Below are 20851 nucleotides of genomic sequence, written 5' to 3' on the forward strand. Positions count from 1 at the left end.
TTTATATATACCACGTTTTCTTTAGCCATTCATATGTTGATGGGCACCTGTGCTGGTTCTATAACTTGGCTACTATGAATTGTGTGCTATAAATATTTTTGTGTGTTTATACTGATTTCAGCACTTTAGGATAAATATCAAGGTGTATGACAGCTAGGCCACATGGTGGTTCCATTGTTAATCTTTTGAGAAATTTCTGGATAGTAAGAATTTTGTAAAAAAAAAGTGAACATCAATTTTTCAGAATAGTGGCTTTATTATGGAATATTCATGTACACACATAACACAGTTTGATCAGTTTCACTCTCCACTACCTCTTTTTTGCTGTCTAATTTCTTTTTTTAATTTGTTTTAATTAGTTACATATGACCGTACAATGATCTTAACATATCATTCATTTGAATCAAATGGGGTATAATTTCTCTTTTTTCTGAGTGTACAGGTTGCAGAGTCACATGGGTCGTACAGTCACGTATACACATACATCAATAATGTCTATTTTATTCTGCTGCCCTTCCTTTCCCTCTTCCCCTCCCCTCCCCTCCCATCGCTTCTCTCTACCCAATCTAATGTGACACACTTCTTTTTTTTTTCCCCTCACATCATCATACATGTAATGTGTATAATGATGAGGGTCTCCTTCCATCTTCCATGCAATTCCCCTTTTCCCTCCTTTTCCATCCCACTTCTCTTCCCTATCTAGAGGTAATTTTCTTCTCATGCTCCTCCTCCCTACCCCATTTTGAGTCACCTCCCTTATATCAGAGAAGACATTCGGCATTTGATATTTGGGATTGGCTAACTTCACTTAGCATAATCTGCTCTAATGCCATCCATTTCCCTGCAAATGCCATTATCTCATTATTTTTTAGTGCTGAGTAATATTCCATTGTGTATAAATGCCACATTTTTTTATGCATTCATCCATTGAAGGACATCTAGGTTGGCTCCACAGTCTAGCTATTATGAATTGTGCTGCTATAAACATTGATGTGGCTGTGTCCCTGTAATATGCCATTTTTAGGTCTTTTGAGTATAGTCGGAGAAGAGGAATAGCTGGGTCAAATGGTGGATCCATTCCCAGTTTTCCAAGGAATCTCCATACTGCTTTCCAAATTGGCTGCACTGATTTGCAGTCCCACCAGCAATTATGAGTGTACCTTCCCCCCACCCCCTGCATCCTTGCCAGCACTTGTTGTTTGACTTCATAATGGCTGCCATTCTTACTGGAGTGAGATGGTATCTTAGAGTAGTTTTAATTTGCATCTCTCTGATCATTAGAGATAGCATTTTTTCGTGTATTTGTTGATTGATTGTATATCCTCTTCTGAGAAGTGTCTGTTCAGGTCCTTGGCCCATTTGTTGATTGGGTTATTTGTTTTTTTGTTGTTTAACTTTTTGAGTTCTTTGTATATCCTAGAAATTAGAGCTCTATCTGATGTGTGAGGGGTAAAAATTTCCTTCCCTCTGATCTGTTTCCTCTACTATACTGGTTTTCCTATTTTCATGAGATCCTTTTTTCTCTCTAACTTCCCATATGAGAGAAAACATACAACAATTGTCTTTCTGAATCAGCTTACTTTACTTTACATGATGCTCCCTATATCCATCTATTTTTTTTTAATTTATTTTTTGGTGTGTTTTGACACAACACAATGCCTTTATTTTTATGTCGTGCTGAGGATGGAACCAGGTCCCGCCAGTGCTAGGAGAGTGCTCTGCCGCTGAGTCACAATCCCAGCCCCTCCATCTATTTTTTTAATTACTTAATTTTATTCTTTTTTCCTTGCTGCATAAAACTCCATTGTGTATATAAAACACATTTTTATTATCCATTATTCTGTTGACAGGCATCTAGACTGGTTCCATAACTTAGCTATTGTGAATTGTGTTGCTATAAACACGACTCTTTTGGATAGATAGATACTGAAGAGTGGTGTGGCGGGATCATATTATTATTTCTATTTATTTATTTATTTATTTATCTACGTATCTATTTAGTTATCTATTTAGACCCACTATACTCATTTTCACAGTGGCTGTACTAATTTACATTTCACCAACAGTGTATTAGGGTTCATTTCTCTTCACATCCGTATCAGCATTATTGTTATTTGTATGTTTGATGGTGGCTATTCTAGTTTAGTGAGATTGAATTTCAATGCAGTTTTAATTTCTATTTCTCTAACAGCTTAAGATGTTGAACATCTTTTCATATAATTTTTGGCCATTTGTACTTCTTCTTTTGAGAATGGTTTGTTAATTTGCCCATTTGTTGAATGTATTGGTTTTTGGTGTTGACTTTTTTTTTTGAGTTTTTAATATATTTTATATATTAATGCTCTGTGACAATCCTTTTTGAGAGGACTACAAAAGTTTTCCATGAGAACTATATTCTAAGGGCATGCCCTGAATTACCAAGGTTCTCCTACTAGTCGCTCCACCAAAGATTTCCCAGCCTAAACGCTCTGGGGACCAAGCTTTTAATCACAATGAACACTTGAGAGACCAAGCACACCCAGACTAAAGCAGAGGATTTTAAACAAAAGGATACTCTTTCATTTTTATCTGTGATATAATTACTCAGAGTAACGGACTTCAGAAGCTAGGTAGAGTGGGAGAAACCAGTTCAAAAGCTACTGCTTTCTCTGGGGATAGAAGATAGTGAGGAGAGGGTGATGCCAGTTGAATGAGGTTTGGGTAAATTTGAGAAGTACATTGGAGGTAGAATCAAAAGAATTTGATATAAAATTTAGACATTCAAACTAAATAGAATTGAAAGCATTTTGTGGTGAAAGAAAAAAAGAGAGAATTGGACTAAAGAAATTTTAATGTGAGTCTTTAGGAAATGCAAGTCAAAGTAGGATTTAGAGCTACAGAGCTTGAAGATGTGAAGATGTTTTTCTGGTTCCAGGGAATGGAGTGAGCCAGAATGGGAAGAGGTGAAGCTAAGAGGCCAGGCAGGTGTAGCTGCTACAGTTCTGGTGAGATGTGAAGAATAAGATTAGGGCAACAGAAACAGAAAATATGGGCTTAAATTGAGAACTATAATGAAAACAACATGACTGAGCTTAGAAAGTGATTCTACACCCAGGCAACTAGAACAAGAGGTGGTCCCATCAGCCAAGATAGAGACTGAGGAGGAGAGGATAGTTTTCCAAAAAGGATTGGTTAGTTTTTGAGCCTGAAGAGATTGAGCTTTTTGTGAAACTTGTACTTGAAATCTTCAACATCAAAAGTGAAGGGAGCCAAATGTTCTCTCTGATAAATCCATGCTAATCCATAATGGGGGCGGGGATGGAGGAACTTTGATTGAACAAAAAGGAAGGAGGGGAGGAGAGGGTGTATGGGGGCAGGAAAGATGGTGGAATGAGATGGATGTTATTACCCTAGGAACATATATTACTGCACTTATGGTGTGATGCTACATCATGTACAACCAGAGAAATGAAAAGTTGTTCTGCAATTGTGTACAATGAATCAAAATGCATTCTGTTGTCCTATATATTTAATTAAAAATAAAGAAATAAATATCTTAAACAGTGAAGAGGATATATTCTAAGAAAGAAGTGAACTTAAAAGGTCTCTAGTTCTCAAAAAGCATTATTTTACATAAAATGGTATATAAGTCAAAAAAGAAAAAAGAAGAAAACAAATGTATCAAATAGAATCGCTTACATCTGACTTTAGTAAAATAGCCTAATGGTGGTGTTAACCAGAAGAAAATCTATTTATAATTTTTTTATATAAATATGTGTTTATATAAATATGTGTTTATATATCTGTAGATGTATTGAAAGATATTTTGAGCCTGATGAGGACAAAAATCAGTAGGGAAGAAAGACAAATGTAAATATGTAATATTGTTTAAAACACACTTAAAATATATTTTGTATTTTAAGAATGAATACTTTTAAAATAAAAGAAAATCTAAAAATAGATTTAAAAAGGATAAACATAAATGAAAATATTGGTGAGTGTATGCATTGGAAAGAAATTTAAAAGTTTAAATAAGGAAAGAAAAGCAAACATATTTGCAAAATAATGAGCAATGTCATTACTAGCCATTTAAAAAAGAAGAAATTTAAATTATGTGTATTCTGGGCTCATCAGAGATCAAAACAATGAAGAATTTTACAACAAAACCATCAGAATAAAATAAAAATACTTTAGGTAAGGGTATAAGGGAAACAGTCATTTCAATTCACTTCAGGAAAAAGAATAAGTTTGCTGTAACCCTTTGTAGGAAAAATGTCAATATGTAGCATAGTTGTTTAAAATAACTTCTTTTGACATAGTAAGTCCTGTTCCAGGACATTAGTAATAAATAATTGTGTATATAGTAAATTTCCCATACAATTATGATATTGTCTAGAATACTAAAGTCTTGGAAATGTTCAATAAGAGAACAACCAAAGAAATTACACACATGTACTGTGAAGACATTTTGAGTGCATATCTGTTGATTTGCGAAGACACCATATGGTATTAAAAGAGTATACATATTTACAAAAGGTCGTCTACATTGTATAGGCTTTTCTATGAAATAGGAAATAATATGTAGTTAAAGGAATGACAGATGGAATGGGTCAAGAGATAATAAATGGATAGAAATGTAATCAGACAAAATACAGTGAGAGAACAGACATTATTCTACACAAATCAAAGAAAGAAAATTTAGTACAGGGAATGGACGAAGCAGTAGAAGAATAGAAAAGAAGGGACAGGGATGCGATGGACCAGAGCAGGGCCTGTAATGACACACAGGAATAAATGGTGGGGCCCCAGAATGAGAAACTGGAGTCTCCAAAGCCACGCCCAGAGCTGTTCTGGAGACTTCATCATGGTATGTTCTGGATCCACTGAAGAAGTGCTTTTTCAGGCTGGAAGCCAGCTCCTCCCTTCCCTGTGCCCTCTGCTCCTATGTTGTACTCTTAGGCACTCCTGTATTGGTGGCAGTGTCACAGGTCTGAACCAGAAGAAGGTGTCTCCTCTCTTCCTTTCACCCTTTGTTCTTCTGCCAGTGTTTGTTTCTGATACTGAATACTATTAGAAAGTCATCACCCAGGCAGCAAAGAAATGCCCTGTGCAGGTTTCCAGTTCCAGAAAGACAGAGCTGAGCATAGAAACGCCAGTGCGGAAACAGAGAACTACAGGCAAATAACCAAGGGGAAAAGAGACCAGGAGGACCTCAGGTGAGGCAGGCCAACAGGCGGCAAGGAAGGTAGAACAGATGCAAGAAGGGAGGGCAGGGGAAGAACAAGCCAGAGATTACACACATCTACAATATCATAGTGCTTAGTTTTGAAGATTCTTTGCAGGGTTTTTTGGTTTTTTTTTTTTTTTTTTTGCAGTTTTTACAGTAACAATAATTTTTTGTTTTATTAAGAAAAAAAAGAAATACATTGAATTTTGATTAGTCCACAACCTTTCTATAAGGTGATATAGTTTTCAGTTTTAGCTTTGTCCCAAAGTCTATAATGCTAAGTAGTTGACTTATACCATTAGCCACTTAATTTCTTGCTATAACCCATACCGATATGAGAGTCTTTATAATTTTTGAGTGTAAGTGTAATGCCTTTCATTTACCATCTGGTTCTTTAAAAAGATACCATTTTGACAGAACGTGTAGCATTAAGGAAGGATATGTCTTTGGTGAAGGATGTTTCAGTGTTCCTAAGTACAAACTGTATGTAGTAGAGGATCAACACTGAATTGCTTTGTAGTAAATAAAATAGAACTGAGACTACAAACATTCCTATACCCATGTTCAGTACTGACTCTGGATAAGACGATTTCAAGAATATTTGTTACTTTAATATGCAATATATTAAATGTCTCTCCATTTATACATAGATGAAGCCTCATAATTGCAATATAAATTTTTATGTAGCAATTATTTATTCAAAGTCTCAAATTATATATATGTGTATATATGTGATTTGTGTATATACACACACATATTGGATACAAATCTATTATTTGATTTTTAAGAAAATTTTATACATCTATTATTTAATTACAAGAAAGCTTTGGATGATTATACTTTTGTGTATGGCTCAAAATGCCCAAAAGTCTGTAAGCATATAGTTATTTGAATTACTTTCTATTCTATTACTTGAAATCATGTTATTTGTATTTATGTTAATTTTTTCAAAGAAGCAAGAAAATTGAAAATATATATATGTATTTTGCTGCTTGATATTAATATTCTAACATTTCTCCTAAAACTTGCTCTATAAAATAAATGGAAAAATACTGTTATAACAAACATCTCAGAATGTATCATTAACTGTTAAAGTGTATACTTATCCTCCAAGTCTTATTTTATTTTATTTTATTTTTTTTAGTTTTGGTTACATGAAATAGAAATCTTGAACAGCTGTTTTTAAGTTTTAAACAGTTTATTTATGGTTAGTATTCAGAGTTCTTGGGGAAAATATTTTATTTAGTTGAGATAATGTAGTGGTGATTAGTTCTCAAAATGATATTTCAATGAATTCCTGAGATGAACTTGGAAATATAAAAAAATTTGAGAAGTTTTAAAATTTTTAAATTTATTCAAATATGAATCAAAAAGCTATATAAAAATTTATTTTAAATCTAATTTTCATAGAGATAAAATTAATGATTTATTTTGGTATATTTGCTTATTTTATATTGATGGAATTTTTAAATTTTATACCACACTTTCTAAAAGCTCTCTGAATTACACAAATTATGTTTATAAGTAAAGCTTATACAATTTTTAGTGTAATCTAAACCAATGCTAAGAACTAATTTTTTGAAAGCTTAAGCTTTTCAGGGGTCTTAAGAAAATAGAGGCAGCAGCTTGGGAAACAGAGACAAATCAATGACTATATTACTTTTGTATCTCATTGATTAAAAAGATGCCCATAGGGAGAAATGGAAAAAAAAACCACTGAAAATAATAAAAAAAAATCTTTCTCATTAAATTAAAAGTCACCCAAAAACTTAAAACACCTCTTCTTGCATATAGTTTATTATTTTTAAAAATAGAACTCGCTATGCAAAGTAACTTTACTCCATTGAGCCTATTCGTTTCAGTAATGCTGTATTTATCACAAACAAGTTGAGACAGCATCTCTTTCTGCCCTAACACCAGTGCCATTTTGTAATTATAATAGTAATCAACTCCTGTAAATTCTGTTTACATATTTGTTTTACAGATATTTCCTTAGGATTTTCCTTAAAATAAATAATAATTAAGTGGCAAATTATGCTTATATTGCTTATAATAAGTGGCAAAAATATTATCTGCATTTGCCAATAAAGAAATTGAGACTTAGGTTAACTATAACTTGCCCAGTTGAATTCTGTTGGAAAGTGGTTGGGCAGGGTTTTGAATCCAATTACTTTTTCTCCAGGGTTGAAACTTCTCCATATTCATGATGGCCATAAAGGGTCATACATTTTTATTATATATTTAAGATATATTGTGCTTTTTTAGAATTTATCAATTATTAGCACACTCTTGTGGCTTTGAAATCATACTAATAATATATAGAACCTGGCCCATATATAGCTACTTATTATTTGTAATGCCTAGCAGGTAAAAACAGATATTGGCTTTTTATTTGTTGCTGTCACAGTTACGTCAAAATATATTTGTTCACATACAGGGGTCAAAATTTAATGAAATTTGGATAAGAGGATATTGGTGATTTTATTTATTTTTTGTTAATTTTTAAAGTTAAATAAAATAAAAACAGATGCAGCAAGCATGTTGCCTTTATTATCTAGTATAAAATTTTTTTAAATTATCATATATTCAGTAATCAGCTTAGAAACAAGGATAGAGAATCAAGTATTTTTGTTCAAGCTAAAAAAATTTGCAGTATTCTAAGATATTAGTTTATTTCATTACTATTGTGCACACACACACACATATATACTGTACAATCTGGTCTGGTAAGTAATGTTCCATTTTATTGTGACATATGGCAGGCTGAAAGAAAATCTATTCTGTTTTCGTATTGTCTGGTCATATTCAGCTGAACTCAAAGCAAATCTCCTTTGAGCAGTTTAGTTGCTTTGTTGCTGCTGTCTGCTTGAAGTTTCCACAGCCTGCTGCTTGGTGGTCAAAGGCAATAACCTGAGCTGGAGCTATACTGCCTCATTGCTCACATGGACCTCTAAACAGGAGGGTTCATCTTTCTCCATGTGGGTTCTTGGAACCCCACTCCCAATGACTGCAACCTGCTGACGACTGAGTGAATTTACACCAAATGCTGACATACTGGGAAATATAACTAGATCTCGGAGGCAATATCTGTGGACCTATAAAGGAAACACATGAGGTTGAAACTCAAAGTGCTTGAACTTACCCACAGTGCTGGGCATTTACAAGACTCATGGATTATAATGCTCAACAATATAATCTTGAGAGCTTACTATCAGTGCAGGCAAAACAGTCCATGTCTACATCGGCACTGTGGAAATATAGAACAAAACCTGCTGATTTCCATGAGATTTTTTTTAGATCATTACAAAGACTGTTTAGGGACAGGTGATTTTATAATCATTCATTCCCCAGTGCTATTTAAAGTAAATCTTGCCTTCTCTCTGTATTTAATTAGTACATAGAAAAATAGCTGAAAACTAGGATTGTTATTTTCTTAAAGAAAGATGGATACAGAATTATCGATCTTCCCATGAATGTGAAAAATGTCAAATAACCCTGAGATGCATGGCAAGTTTGAGATATGCATGGTGTAGTACACAATTTTTCTTTAAGTATGAGTAATTCAGTCTCTGAAAGAAAAATATGATTGGCTTATTTAGTTTCATATTGAATGAAAACAGCACTAATAAACTGGGATATGTGATTTACTGTGGACCATTATAATACTATGTAAGTACAGAAATTCTCATTTAAAGAATCTGCACCTTGGCAGAAACTAAATATTATTATTATTATTATTATTATTATTATTATTATTGACAAAATTAGAGTTTATACACTTCTGTGGGGTGGACTTATTTTTATGGATGTCAATGAAACAAAACTTTTAGAATATTTATGATAAGCCTAGAGACCACTATGGGGTTATTTGATAATATTTGTGTATTAATCACATTGCTTTATTCCTCTGCTTGTGATCTTTTATCTCTACATTTTATTTGTCTGAGAAGATCTCAGCTTCATACCTTTTCACAATGTATGTAGAATATACTTGTCACAAAGTGCTGTTCATTCTGACTCCTTTTATTTCTCATAGTTCAGATATAAGAGTCCACAGTGAAATTCATTCATAGTTTCATTACTGTATTTGGGACTGTTAAGATGTACAGGTCCTGCAGTACTTTTTAAAGGCAACTTTCACAGTAAGCCCAAACATTTTTGAACAAGTTATCTTATTGAAACTTTGGGTAGGTATTACAAATTCCGAGAAATTTGCTTACAGATCTTGTTGTGGCTTGAAAAAAATAAATGCCACACTCAGATTTTTCTTTTGCTATTTTTTTCCTTTAAAAAAGGAGAAAGAAAGAAACATATTAAATGTATGGCGAGGATTAAGGGGTTTTCAGGACCATAAAAAGGAAGTAATAAAGTTTACTGTTACACTGGGTAGCATGAACTAAAGGAGCATATCAATTCAGTCAAGTTCGGTTAGTGTGTTTTGACAGATTTAATATTTCAGGTCAATATATTGGACCGTGAGATCTAAGTATCCATCTAAAAGTTGTAAGGCAGCCAAAAGTTATATCAACTTTGGTGGTGATATTTCATTCTTATTTGAGCTGAACAATTACAGGACACCAAAGATAAATTACTAAGAATTTTTATATTAAACTGTTCTCTGTTTGGCCATATGGCATGGACTTTTGATTTGTGTAGTATGGTTTCTTTTCTCAGGAATCCTACAAAAGAGTGTCGATGAGCCTGATGGAATGTGAAGGTAATATAATGCAACAAATCTAACCTGGCAGTGATCGGGAAGGTCTAGAGTCTTTTGAGCATAAAATGTTGAAGTAGATGTCCATAGAAGCAGGTATTTAAAACTTTTGTCACCTTTCTAGTAAGATGAACTAGAATAGGAACCTGCACTGTATCATGTATATTGAATCAGTTTTCTGCTATTAAGTGCCCATACATTTTTTACTTCATTTAGATAAAACTATAATCTTTGAAAAATATTTATTTTTTAGTTTTAAGTGGACACAATATCTTTATTTTACATTTATGTGGTGCTGAGGATTGAACCCAGTGCCTCGTGCATGTTAGGCGAGCGATCTATCACTGAGCCACAAGCCCAGCCCCAAGATAAGAGTGTAATTAAGTTTAAATCAATTGAGTCAGTGTCTCTCAAGTGCTGAACATGATATCTGATACATGGAAATGCAAATATTTATCTACAACTTTATCTTGGTTGTAGCAACTGAACTGCCGTTAGAATATTTCACAAGAGAAGAAACTGTTACTTAAACTCACAGATCAAGTACTTTCCCCTAGGTTGTATTGCTAATAACTATTAATGTAAACACATGTTGTGGCAGCTATTTATAATTCTAAATAATTGTATGGGACAACATTTCTAATTACATAAGCATTTTTTATGTGCTGTCCTTGTGAAGTAGTGGCAAGAAATATTATACATGTTTGAGAATGTTTAGAACTTGGATTTATAATTTATTTATTTTTTCTTTGTGGATAATGTGATGTCAGGATTAGTTTTTGAATGATCCTGTGGCCGTAAATTTATAATGAAGATATATGTACACTAATGTGATCATCTATCAAGTAGTAGTTTATGCTGATGCGTATCAGATTGTGTGCAAGCATGGCTAACACATGATTTGTTTTCTATCATGCAGCACATTGACAGAATCATCTGGAAAAAAATAAATTCAGGGTCTAAAAATTTGGTTAGAAGAGAGAGGGTACGTTACAGTACATGACAGATTGGCAGTTTGCTTCAAGCAGGAGATTGATTGACCTATAGATTTTACTCAAAACGTTAATGTGCAATGCTGCAGGCATGGAGAAGCATTAAGTTATCAAGATGGATAGGCTGGGACTACTTATTTTCCTTGGTTCTACTTTCTCCAAGATAAATGTAGTAGTGGAGAGGCAAAGAACAATGGGCATTGAACAGTTGAAGGAAGTTGAATTTGTCAGATCTTAGCTAACAGAACATAAAGGCCAACTTTTAAAACTCCTTTTTTTCTGCACTAGAAAATGTAATCTGTGCTAAATATATTATTTCTTTTTCTTATATCATCCATAATTTCTCAACTGTTTTGACCATGATTATTTCTCCATTACTCCTCAGTTACTATTTGATTGATTCTCCCTTGTAGTTTATACAAGCAAGTTCATAAAAATAATTTTCTGTTACTTGGGTACCAATTCAACAGTCAGTAAACTCCACCTAGCCTTAGGGTTATACTGAGGATATCTTAGTAGATTTAATTTTAATGCATTTATAAATGTATTAACTAAGCTGTTGAATTAAACATGCACATAGCAGTCCCTTTTATACTAGTGAGTGGCTATAATTCAGTACTTATCAGAGAATAGATCAATGTCATGTTTTCTTAACAAACAGCTTAGTCTTCTCTATCATCATCCATCATCACAGTAATAGTGCATATCCCAAAACACCACACCAAGAGGCTTAAAATGGCCCATTCAAAATGTTGCATATGTGTGTATGGATAACCTGGAATTTCCTTCCCCTTTTATTTGAGGTCACGAATATATGAGTAGTAATCTGGGGAAAGATAAGTGGTTATGCTAAACCTGGACTTTCCCAGATGGTTTGTGGTCAGTTGGGTGTCATCTAGTCATGTGTTTTCTCAGTTTGGGTAGTCAGTCTCTCGTTGTTCAACAGACCAGCTAGGTCTTTTTTACGTGGTGAAAACAAGAGATCCCAGGGGAAAGAGTAGAAGCAAGTGAGGTTTCAGGAGTCTTATCTCAATCACCCTCACATTATCATTGTTGCCACTTTCTGTAGGCTCAAACAATTCACAAACCTCACCCTGATTCAAGGGAACAGAAATAGACTCCACCTTTTGATGGAAGAAGCATAGATACAACATCGCAAGGACATAGTTATAGAGAAAAGGGGAGAACCCAGGCAAATTTTGTATTCAATCTACCATACTGACTCATTTGGCCAGAAATATCTTCATTTAAAAGTAGTATTAGTGGAAATACTTGCCTTATTCTAATTCTCTAAGTAAAACACTTTAAACATTTTACTATTATAGAAAATATTTGATAAAGACTTTTAGGAAAATACTTTTATCACAGCAACATAGTTTCTATTTATTTCTCATAGGCTAAGGGTTTTTGTAAGTATGAGTAAGTATGGAATACTATCAAATAAATCATTTTTCTACATCTATTTTTCTGATCATAAGACTGTTTGATTCTTTGTGTTGAGTTAAACTTTAAATTTTCAAATATTAAATTGCTGTCATCTTCTGCATTAGTTTGCTATTGTTGACAAAAGGTTAGCAGCTGAAACAACACAAGCATATTACTTTATAATTCTACAGGGCACAAGTCCAGCACAGGTCTTAGAGGGCTAAAATTAAGGAGAAGGCAATATGCATTTCATTCTGAATGCTCTGTGTGAGGGGGTCTGATTGCTTCTCATTCTGATTATTAAAAAATTTAAATGTTCTTGCAGTAACAGGATTAGGATTAAAATTCCTTTTTTTTTTTTTTTTGAGGTGGTCTGTGTTGATAGCTATTCCCATCTTCTGCAGGCCACAAGCACTTCTTGGCTCCTGGCCTTTTTCTTCTATTTTAATGCCATGTATGATAAGTTGAATTCCTTTCAATTCAAATTTCTCTCTGACCCAGTCTGGAAGAGTTTTTGCTTTTAAAAAATCTATGGAATTAGATTTGACAAAACCCAGATAATCCAGGATAATCTCCTCACATCAATCAAGCCTGCAAAGAGCCTTTTGTCACTTAACAGATAATAGTCACAGGTTTTTGAGTGCTAGGGTGTGTACAGGTTTTGAGAACCATTGTTCTTCCTACCTCATCTTCCTAGAACAAATTAATTTGCTCCTAGCATAGAGTTTTGCTAATATGTTTCTTTGGGATTTTGAATGTTGGATTAATAGAAGGAATTGGTGGACATTTCCTACCTTCTTCTAAAGAGTTTTATTTTCCATCACTTTAAAAAGTACCTAAGTTAGGCACAGTTATTATTATTGCTATAATCTTAGCAATCTGGGAAGCTGGAGCAGGAGGAGCTCAAGTTTGAAGCCAGTCTGGGCAATTTGGCATACATAGATAAACAGATATAGATAGATAGATAGATAGATAGATAGATAGATAGATAGATAGATATGCCTGATTTTGATTAAAAGCTACACATCCCTTAAAAAACTATAGTACTCATACACTGCTGGTGGGACTGCAAATTGTTGTAACCACTCTGAAAAGCAGTATGGAGATTTCTCAGAAAACTTGGAATGCAACCACCATTTTACCTATTTATCCCATTCCTAGGTATATACCCAAGGGACTTAAAATCTCAATACTAAAGTGACGCAGCTACAGCCACATCAATGTTTATAACAGCTCAGTTCACAATAGCTAAGATATGGAACTAACCTAGATGTTCTTCAACAGATGAATGGATGAAGAAAATGTGATATATATATATATATATATATATATATATATATATATATATATATATACACACACACACACACACACACACACACACACACACACAATGAAATATTACTCCTCAGACATAAAGAAGAATGAAATTATGACAGTTGCTGGTAAATGGATGAAACTGGAGACTATCATGCTAAGTGAAATAAGCCAGTTTCAAAAAAAACAAAGGCTGGATGTTCTCTCTGATATGTGGATGCTAACACACAATAAGGGAGTTTGGAGGGATTAGACAAAAAGGGAATGAAGGTAAGGCAGTGGGGATGGAATAGGAAAGACAGTAAAAACATTCAGACATAACTTATGTATGTTCGTATATGAATACATGAGCAGTGAAACTCCACAGTATGAATAGACACAAAAATGGGGTCCTAATTAGAATAAGTTATACTTCAAGCATGTATAATGTGTCAAAATACATTCTACTGTCATGTATACCTAAAAAGAACAAGTGAATAAATAATTAAAAACTATAGTTCTAATATTATTTTCTTGATGATGTGATTAGTTTGCTCTTTCCTAAAGAAATAAAAAGATAAAGTAAATGAATATGTGCTAAGATTCTAATGTAGTTTTAAATTTATTTAATTAGAATTGGCTTGGACTTAATTAATATGGATCTATGGATAGCTCCATCAGTATTGCAAACCTATTGGAATTATATGGAAATTATTTTATGTCTATTCACTTTTAACTACATGGGTCTTTGGAGAAAAGTTTAATTTCTACTAGAGACACTAAATATTCACCAGTAGAAAAGTTTCAGAACAATCTTTATGTAGGTTGATCACCCAGTTTTATTGTGGAAATTTTGAATGCAGACTTGACTAAGTAATAAAGATAATAAAAATTGATTACCTTTTGTAGATATCTCTTTTTAAGCAAATTTATTTTATTTGATGCATATGTTTAACTATCCTACATACTAATTCTTGGAGTTTCTTCTGCAGGAGTGGAAAAAAGAAAATTAATTCAGTCAGAATAAATTGTATGATGTGAGAAAATGATCATACAGAGAACTGGGGAGAAGGAGCAAAGCCTCACTAACACCTGAATTCCTTTCAGGTGCATAAAATACCAATTTATTATACTTGCTTTTACCCTCTCTCTGTTACTTTTTTCCTTTAAGCACTAGAACATATTCTAGTTTATTAAAAATGTTTTAGAATAATATTCTATCACTTTAATAAAGGCAGCACTTAAATTAATAAATAGTAGAATCTAATTTGGTGCAACTATTTAAAAAAATGCATAAGTTTCACTTCTAATCTTAATTTCGATTGCCTGGTGCCAATTGAAAAACTTTAAAGTAAAAATGCTGATATGAGACTATTAGTTAAAAATAGGATCACTCCCATAGTTGCATATTTTTAAGAATTGTAATAGATGAGACAGATGCTAGAGGATGGTGAGAAAGTAATTGTTATAGTAAAACTTCCACCATACAACCTACTTGTTTGCATAAATAATGGAGAGAAATTAAAATTTAGTGTGATATTCAAATGTTCCTTTAATGGAACTATACATCATAATTACTTAAGATTGTTATATGGCATGTGTCATCATTATGTTAATAATTCATAAGTGTGGAAATCTTACATTCCTATAAAAGAAGCATATTTTAAAAATATTTTGTCTGTTTTATAGTTACCTGTACACTAAACTGAAACAGGTGTTTGAACATTTGTGGTAATACCTACCTGATTCAGAATGATAAATATATTTACTGCTTAAATGTTTTATTGCCCTTTGGGAGCAAAGGATAATGATCTCAAACCTGGAAAATATGGCAGGTTAATTGGCCACCAAAATTTTTGTTTTAATCTGTTGCTAGCCCAAATCTCCTATAATTCTTAACTTTAATAGCAAATGCTAGTACTGGAAAATAATGTGTTAATATACATATATAACTTAAATCACTGCTTTTAAAACTAAGTAATGAGTCTTGCAAGTTATTTTCTTTATAGTCCAGATTTGAAGGATTTTGTTTTTCTCGTAAGTAAAAGTAGCAACCCAAAAACAAAAATATATAATCATTCTGAAATGATAAACTAAATAGGAAATCTTTTACTTTTCAATATTCAAGCCAAAGGGCTTTCTCCTCTGTAATAACAGATAAGAATGCAGAGATAGTCACTGGGAATATAGTAATTCCATGTCTGTTTTCTCACTCTGCAATGTGGAGCTGGAAGAAACCTGGATGGAAGAAACAATTTCTTCAAATGACAAGACATAAGCCCTTACGAGCTTTGTTCCATTTCTTTTCTTGAGATCTACTTGGAAATATGCTTTACTGGGCTGTTAAATTCCATGTGGCTGACTAGGTAACAAATAGAAAAGACAGAAGATGAGGGCCACAGGGGTTTGCAGTTGTCAGCATGGTGATAAGCCAGCACTTTATCATCAGAAACTAAAGAGTACTTAAATGATACTGGCTGCAGTTGTGGTCATAATTTATTGGCCTCAAGCGACTCTGTGAGTATGTGTGCCTACCTTTCCTAATCTCAGTTTCTGTTCCATTGGAGTCTTCATTCTACAACCCTAATGATCCTCTTGCACACATTCTTTATTTCTCTAATATCAAAAGACTCAGAAAGATCACATGGCAGGAAATATGAGAAAAACAAATACTGCAAAAGAAGGTTGGAATGTTTGTATAAATAAAATGCCACCAAAATGACTATCCAATAGAAAAATTGAAGTTTAGTAGGCCTGAAGCAGAAATATAAGAATGAGGCTTTCAAATAATAATTTGCTCTTAGGTTGCAACATGAATGAGTTAAAAAGGGTCATCTGAAAACATTTTATTTATTTGTAAAGTGCATTTCTAAAAGGAATTGATTTTGAAATCCATATGTAGCGGGTCAGGCAAAGTTTAAAAGAATTAAATTGTCTGAAAATATGTTTTTTAAAAAATTCTTTTTTTAACCATGTAAGATAATAGAAGTTTGAAAGAGTTGACTTTATTTTTCCCCCCAAACCTTTTTGCTGCCAGTGAAGGAGGAGGTTTCTGGAAAACAACTGTGAAGGGAATTCTAGTAAGATAATTTGTCTATGAACAGAGTATGTCTGTAATTACTTTGTTCCAGAATGTTGGTCCTTCTGCAAAACTTAGGAAACTCAAGTAATGACTTTTACTTCTTTCTGGTTAATTTATGCCACAAAGAATAAAGCACCACCTGTATTACTTCACATCATACACCTGAAACCCCGGCCAACAAAGAAAAACCCTCAGTGAGATTCTAGACATTGCTGCACCTCCACTTGCCACTCCATTTGCTAGTGGTTCTTGTGATCTCCTCTAATCACTGGCTGCGACCTCCCCCAAGGATGATGGCAACTCCAGGAAAGAGTGGTATACGGCGAAGGACTCCTGTGAGCTGTCAGCGAGTAACCATCCAGCCAGCAACTGGGTCATGAGTAATCAGTTCCTGACTGGGCTTTGAGTTATGGTCCATGGTGTTTTGGATGTGGATCCTGAATCACAATATCCATCTGTGCATTATCATATCATCCATTGTAGATGAGGGTGTGCATACACAGTCAAGAAAAAAAAATGACATTCATTTCTGACACTGACCATTTTTCAGTATAGTTTTTATGATGTCATCAGATAGTTTCTTAGCACATGAACTTCTTGAGGGGACATAAATTATAGTAGAGTGCTTGCTTTTTACGTCTGTTTATTTGTTTTTTAAAATCAGGTAGACATCTGATTTAAAATTTTTAAATCAGGTAGAATAGACCATGAAGAAATGTTTGCAAAATGATTGTCTGACTGCCTGAATAAATGAAAATAGAGATTTGTCATTGGGTGCCTTATTATAAACTGCACTGTAGATTTTTAAAAACTATTTGGCCTCCATCTTTCCCTCTCCCTTCCTTCCTCCTTCTTCTTTTATCTCTTCATTTTATTTTCTTCCTGTTTCCATCTTTTCACCACTTTCCTATTTCTTTTCTCACTATGTCTTTAATATTAGATATACAGTTATGTTACACAATATATTTACTTTCAGATTCTTAGTTGAATTTATTTCAAACTGCATTTTGGAGGTATTCATTGCAGAATTCCAACAAACTAGAAAACTTAAAAAACATGAGACTATTCAAGTATGGGTAAATAATAGTGGTTTTAAATTTTAAAAGATTACTTTTTGATTATTTGAGTATGGAAAGGAAAGCTAGTAAATTTATAGTATAGACCCTCACTTGAGAGTTGTTTATGTCATATTGACATGGACCCTGATATAACACAAAGGTAAGGGCATGTGCTATTTTTTCCTGGAAAACTATAATTCCACTCTAATCATTAAAAAATAAATCAATTTACTTAGATTGAGTATTGCACTATAGTAAGTGTGGTAAGAAATTTTCAAAATTTTCTTCATTGACCCTCCCTGAAAGGTTTGTGAGAAAATAAATAAAGGGAAAAATTAAACACACACACACATACATATATGTAAATGTAAAGAAAACAAATATACAAAAGACTAATAAACAGTTGAAGATCAGAAGAAAATAAGGGAATATGAGGGCTGGGGATATAGCTCAGTTGATAGGGTACTTGCCTTGCATGCATAAGGCCCTGGGTTCAATCCCCAACACTACCAAAAAAAAAACAAAACAAAAAAAAAAAAACAAGGAACATGATGGCTGAATATAGTGGAATGTCCAGGACTGGATTCTGAAACATCCAAAAGACATTAGTGGAAAAAACATTAACATCACAATAAGGGATGTAATTTTGTTAATTTAGTTACTGGTAGAGTAATGCTAATCTTTAGTCTTGAACAGTGTACCATGGTCATATAAAATGGTAACACTGGAGAACTACTTCCATATAAGAACTTCACTACTTTATTACATCAATGTTGACTTAGCTAAAGAGGAAATAATTAGTTAAATTTTTTTTTCTCCAAAATTATTGACATGTGCCTGTCAGGGTTCAATTAGAGAAACAGAACTAAAGGACACTGACAGATTTATTGCAGGAAACTAGATAAAGCTATGATCAGGACTAGTTAAGCAGTCTCTGCAAGGCTATTCCCTGCCCCATATGGCTGGAGCACAAATCTTCAGTCAGTCAGAAGGTGAGCACAGGGGAGGAACCTCACAACGCCAGCAGGGATCCCAACAGTTTGAGATGGAAATCTGGGAGGACAAACTGTGATGCTCCTCAATCTTGTTGCCTCTTCCTCATGGAGCTGAACATATGTGCTTCTAGTCTAGGAGTACAAGGAAATCATGATCTAGGGGAAGGGGGAGAGGTTTTCAGGACCAGCTGCTAACTTGAGCTTAGCAGAGCAGCTTCAAGGTATTTATGCTACAAAATGGGTTCTACCTCTTTTCTATTTTCCTGGGCAAGATTATTGTACCTTAGGCAACAGACTGTTTTCTTGAATTCTGTGTTGCCTCCCCTGGAACCTTGTATCACAGAGCAAATGGTTAGTTTCTTTAATATGCTGCATTTGAATCTAAATGTATGCACCGTTTTCTAGCTTTAATCTCAAAAAATACGATAATGTAAGTCAGTTAATTACTGTAGCACATTTGTATTTTGTTTTCTATTAGATAGAATAAAGATGTTAATAGAGCCCTTGATATTCCTACTCATTTCATTAAATATGAAATGTATATTTATAAACATAAATATCTAACATAATGTGTTGAATATTTATGCAATACTTTGCTGCCAAAGTCCATATGTGTATATCCATGGATTTTGAGATAATTTTCTGAGTTGATGGATTTATTCATATAACACAAGAACTCTCTGCATCATCAACCTTTTTACTATGAATAACTTTTAGCTATTAAGCATGAGGAATTAACTCTCAGATGAATTTTGAGCACAAAGAAATGCTGGTAGTCTTTAAGATGTATTGTGAAATACTATGATGATATGCTATTAAATGTATTCCAAATTATATATGTTTTTAAATTGCCTATAGAAATAAAATAGTGCATTTTTTCCTTTATTTTTAATCATGAAACTTGCCCCAGGTTTCCAGAAATGCAGCTGTCAGCATTCCTTGGTGAAGGCAGAGGAGTGCTGTCAGCCATCTTCCTTCCCTATCGTGTGGGTGATGTTTTATTATCAATGAACACAGATATGAAAATGGAACCCTGATCCTACCTTACTCATACAGGTCTCCAGATGCCTCTCTGTTCTTTGGAGATTCTCTGTTAAAGAAATCAGGCTCACAAACATAATTCACAAATTATACATATTACAAAATAAAATACTTATGATAGATGGCTACTAAGGAAATGATGACAGAATAGAGAACAAGTAAAGAGAAAATTTTAAAAAGACTGATGTTTCAGTAACTTTACAAAGATCAGATGAAATCTAGGTAGCTGAACTCCAAATGCATATCTGCTATTCTTAGGTTATTTCCAAAAGTATATCATTAGCTCATGTTACAGAAAGATCTTTTGCATATATTGACTTCTAAACCATACATAAAAAATCTCAGGATGTTTTATTGTGATTTTTGTGTAAGGATGCAGAAGATATCATTTTAGGCATAAAGTGACAAAGAGAAGAATGGCAGCTCTAACAGTTATGAAATCATTAAACTCAGAGTACATAAATAGGTTTTGCTTTGTTTCTAAAGCAAAGGAAACTGCATACAGTTTTTCACAAATACTCTATTGATATATTTCAGCAAAAATAATTTTTACATAGCAGATGAATAGAATAGATCTGAATAAAACCCTAAAATTTTTATAAAAATATATGTATATCTGTATCCTTATGCACATTATAGTCAATTGATATTAAATATAAATGATGTATCATTCCAGCTTTAAAGACAGGCATGGATTCTAAAGATAAACAATGAGGCTTCTCTGTTTTTTATTTACCAGACACTAGTGGAAAACACATGTAAATAGCCAATTGTAAATTTGATTTTAATGTTATCTCTGAAATACAGCAGTGAATGCATGGATCATGCTACAGCTATTTGTTTAACCACCTACACACACACACACACACACACACACAAACACACAAAAAACTTAAATACTACTATTCATGTATATATGTTTTGCAACATAAACTAATATTGACAATATATAGACTCTTCCAGTCTAGAATCATTATAACTAAAATATTCTCCAACTATTAATTAGAGAATAGATACAAAATATTAAAAAAATAACTCTTGT

The sequence above is a fragment of the Marmota marmota genome, unplaced genomic scaffold (assembly GCF_001458135.2).
Source record: "Marmota marmota marmota unplaced genomic scaffold, marMar, whole genome shotgun sequence".
Taxonomy (NCBI): Eukaryota; Metazoa; Chordata; class Mammalia; order Rodentia; family Sciuridae; genus Marmota; species Marmota marmota.